The 4,882-nt window shown below is 40.7% G+C and overlaps 1 pseudogene; it reads left to right on the plus strand.

Moving 5' to 3' along the window:
• The first annotated feature begins 700 nt into the window (after nucleotides 1-700).
• LOC116902715 lies at nucleotides 701-1,320 on the plus strand (annotated as a pseudogene).
• Nucleotides 1,321-4,882: the final 3,562 nt, after the last annotated feature.

Below are 4,882 nucleotides of genomic sequence, written 5' to 3' on the forward strand. Positions count from 1 at the left end.
CAACCCTGTCCACACTTCCTAACATTTCCAGAACCTCCCAAAATAGTAATACCATCTGGGGAACAAGTGTTTGACACATGAGTCTATGGGGGACTTCATTGTCAAGCTGTAACATCATTTTTTCCTAAGCAGGACAATACAACTATATATCATTTACATGACAGTAAGTATTCTACAGATGACTGAAAGTGTGGGGGAGAATGTAGGGAGCTTGCGTGCAAATAAATTTTGGTACTGTGCATGTATGTGAAGTTGGTATCTATGGGGAGTCCTGAACTGAAGGACAACTGTTTGTGTTTACATTTTCATAAATTGGATATTTTCAGGCTTGAGTATGGTACGTCCTTTCAAAATCTTAAGCCTAAATTAAAACGTAGAAACTTGAAATGCAAAATTGCATAAGTTAACCAAACTCAGACACTAGCATGCTTTCTCTCCTGAAGTTACATCTATGTTCTCAGTCTGTGAGAGAAGTTCTTCATTGTGAGCTCTGCTGAAGGAGAGACAGGGTGTGAAAATTCACCCAAACTCTCTTCTCATTCACGCCTGAAACTATTTCCAAATAATCTCTCTTGGTATACAATTTCTCTTTATTCTCCAGTCATAGAAAAGAGAAACTCACTTTAAAGAGAAATACTTTAAAGGATAATACATGTGACAGGGAACGCAGTGGAGATCGGGCTCCTACTACAGCGCAGTCATGTCCATTATGTCCTATAATGGACACCTGTTATGGCCATGAAGGGAAAGAATTGTGTGGCCATCGCTATAGACAGGCATTTAAGGATCAGGCCCAGATGGTGTCCACAGACTTCCATAAGATCTTTACCATGGGTCATAGGCTTTACATAGGCCTAGCTGGCCTGACCACTAATGTCTAGACAGTTGCTCAGCATCTCAAGTTCCAACTGAACCTGTATGAGCTGAAGGAAGGTTGGCAGATCAAGTCTTACACCCTCATGAGCATGGTGGTCAACCTCTTGTATGAGAAAGCGTTTGGTCCCTTCTACACAGAGCCTGTCATTGCTGGCTTGAACCCAAAGGTCTTTAAGCCCTTTGTTTGCTCTCTGGACCTCATTGACTGTCCCATGGTGGCTGATGACTTCATATTCAATGATACCTGCTCTGAATAAATGTATGGGATGTGTGGGTCTCTCTGGGAGCCCAACATGGATCCAGAACACCTGTTTGAAACAATTTCTCAGGCCATGCTGAATGCTGTGGACCAGGATGCCATATCAGGCATGGACGCCATTGTCCACATCACTGAAAAAGACAAGATCACCACCAGGACACTGGAGGCCCGGATGGACTAACCTGTGCTCTAGATGGACTAACCTGTGCTCTGGCCCCATCTCCCTTTTGTTGTTTTTCTTTTTAATAAAACTGCCTTTCATTAAAAAGAAAAGAAAAGAAAGAATAATACATGCTAAGTTACTGTAAGAAACAATAGGCATGGTTATTTTTATTCTTCTAAGTGCCTTTTTAAAATTATAAGACAAACTTTTGCACTGAAAAGGCCCATGTAAATTGGGTGAGAAGATAAACTACAGGCTCAATTGCAGGGACTGATTCTTAAAATAAAAACCAGCAACACTATAAGAAAAACGATGAAAGATATGAGTGGCTGTGTCACTGAAGAGGGCCTCCAGATAGTACGTATTCAGTAGCATCACTCTAAGGAATGCATATTAAAATCCGAAGGGGAAGCAATCGTTGCTGTTACTTAGACTAGAAAGGCAACAACTCCAAGTGCTGGGGGTCATGAGGAGAGAATGGACCATCCAAACATTGTAGGCACCATTATGAAAATGGCGCGCTTACTTTGGGAAACAATTTGACTATTTCCTGTGTAACTAAACCTCCAGCTATCATGTGGGCTAGCAGTTATACTCTTAGGTATTATTTTTAGAGAAAAAAAGGTTATGTCCAAAGGAAAACTATATATGAATGTTTGCAGCTGTTTTTAATAAAAGTTTCCAACTTGCAACTAGCCTAGATGGTCTTCAGCAAGTAGACAGAAAAACAAATTATCACACAAAAACACACACAGGCAAACAAACACACACACACACGCACACACACACACACACACACACACACACACACACACAGACCCAGGTAAATATTACTTAGTAAAAAAAAAGAATAAATCATTGATATATACAACCCTCATAGTATTAGATATTGGTGATTTCATTTACATAGCATTTCTGAAATGATAAAAATTCAAAACAAAAAATATTAATCATAGATTGGGTGATTATAAACCATGGTAAGAAGGAGCTGGGGGTGGTCTTAATAGGATAGCATGAGTGAGTGGTGGTGCTATGCTGTCTTCACCCAGGGAATGAGTACGTGAGCCTGTATGAGAGGTAAGAGGTAAAGAGCCCATGTAAACTGGGAACAGCAATGGTGCAGGGTAGCTTTGTCAGTTTGCTGGCTTTGGTATTGTCCTACAGGCTCATAAATGTTAATGCTGGGGAGACTAGGTAAAAAAAAATAACAAGGAATCAGTTAACATTTATTATTTTTAAATCAAAATAGTTTATTACACATTTTTGAAATTTTCTTTTGAAATTAAAATATAATTGCATTATTTTCCCTTCCCCCCCTCCAATCCTTCCTGTGCATATCACATCCACCCCACTTTGTTCTTAGATTCATAGAGTCTGGCCTCTTTTTCTTTAATTATTGTTTCATAACTGTATATGCATTCTTAAATATATAAATACAGTCTGCTCAGTCTGTGTAATGTTCCTTGAATGTATGCGGTTTTAGGGCTGACCACTTGGTTTTGGATAACCGATCAGTGTGACCTCCTCTGGGAATACTATTTCTCCTGCTCTCAGCACTCTTTAGTTGCCTGTAATTCTGTCTAGGGTTGAGGCCAGGTGAGATTTCCCCCTTCCATGTTCATGTTCTGTTGGTATCCTCTTTCTGCAGGTTGTGTTTAGGCAGCCATGTTGCTGAGACTTCCCATATGTGTATCATCCGGATATTCCCAAGAGATACAATCTCATAGCTGACTTCCTGGTTCTCTAGCTGTGTTTCTCAGCCTCAGGTGCATGAGTTGTGCTGAAGATAGATTACTTTGGTCTGGACCTCCCAGCATCCCTTGTTCTTTACATTTTGATTGGTTGTGAAAGTGTTGTTCAGAGATTTAAACATGGACATGCTTGGGGATGGGGAGGTGATTCCTGAGGATACTACAAACCCAGGTATGGTGTGAGTAGCCAACATACAATGGCTGTGGCTACATAATAACTTCCAAAGTTACTGTTTAAAGGCTTCTGTGAAATGCCCTGCCCCCTTTCTTTTCCAATAAATGAGATCAAAGGATGGTTTTACAGGTCACAAGAGTGCAAGGAATCCTTACTACACAAAGTCGCAGGGGAAGTAAGATGTGTTTTGCTGTAAATAAAATGTATAATCTTGTTTGTAAAATATTCAGAAAAAAAAATCACAGGTTTACAGCCAGAAGAGAGGAGTGGTTAAGATTAAGCCTCAAACAGGCTTATTACTGTCCTCACATTTCTGTTTGAAATATCTACATGTAGATGGATTACCTTCTCTATGTAAACAGTCTTCACTGCAAACGTTAAGCACGCAGGAAGCCTTGACTCTCTAGTCTGGAGACTTTAACTTGACTCCTTTCCCTCCCATCTCCCCTTAATTTTTCCATCTTTCTCTTCCGCCTCAATTCTGCACTCTGAGACTTTGATCCAGAGTGGTTCATAATAGCCAGAAGGACCAGAAGGGTTGATAATAGCTAAAGCCTGAGTTCTGAAGCATCTTCACATCTGAATAGGGACATAGACACAGCTTTTCCAGAGACCAGAGGGAAGCATGAAAAAGTCCAAGCTTGCAGTAGAGCCTTGACTAAGAGGTTAAGCTATCACGACTGGAGTGAGAGCTCAATGGTTAAGGGTGCTAACTACTCTTCCAAAGTACCTGGGTTCAAACCCCAGCAACCACATGGCAGCTCACAACTGTCTGTAACTACAAGATCCAACCTTCTCAGACAGACATACATGCAGGCAAACACCAATGCACATAAAATAAAAATAGATAAATTAAAAATAAAAGTTAAGTGCTCTCTCCTCACTGTGCTTGAAGAGAGCTTTTAGGTCTTCTGCCAGCTCCCGGGTGTAAGAGAACTTTCCTTCAGGATATGTTTAAGGCTGTGAGTATAATGCTTCAGAGATGTTCCCATATAGGCTACTAAAAAGAAAAAACGTCAAGAGTAGCAGAAACACCAAACATCAGCACACAGCTGCCTGCAGCAGTGACTTCCATGAGGTGAAGCAGCTAGGGTTCATGACTCCATCTTGAAAAGAGTTTCAGGATTGATCAGCGCAGACGACAAAGCAGACTGGCGTTTCAGTGCAAACTTAAGCTCATGAGTGTCTTCATGTTCATGAAGACAGGAAGATGCTCATGAAAAGGAGAAGCCACGCCCAGGAGTGGGCGTGGGCTTCTTGAAGGAGTTACCTCTCCTTAGGACTTTTTCACATCTAAATGTGACTCCTCAGTGATGGCGGTGACACATTTTTTCAATTGGGGAATATAAAGAATTCACAGAACACAGACAGTCGACAGATTTTTAAATATGGCTGCAGGCATTTAACCAGCATTTTTTCCCTGGTTTTTTCTATTTAAACACTGCATCAAAGTGTCTGCAAAAGGTTACTTCCGTGTCCGTGTTTTGAATTAAGTCTGGGTTAACATAAGCTGAGATAATAGTTTGTGGAGAAAGGTGGATTTTAACAAGATATGTAAGTTAAAGACGACTTAAATACCCCAAGGTGGAGGAGAACGGTGAAGGGATTGCACAAGCCTTAAATGTTTACCTGCCTGCATGCTTATGTACTCTATGTGT

The sequence above is a fragment of the Rattus rattus genome, chromosome 6, assembly GCF_011064425.1.
Source record: "Rattus rattus isolate New Zealand chromosome 6, Rrattus_CSIRO_v1, whole genome shotgun sequence".
NCBI classification, from domain to species: domain Eukaryota; kingdom Metazoa; phylum Chordata; class Mammalia; order Rodentia; family Muridae; genus Rattus; species Rattus rattus.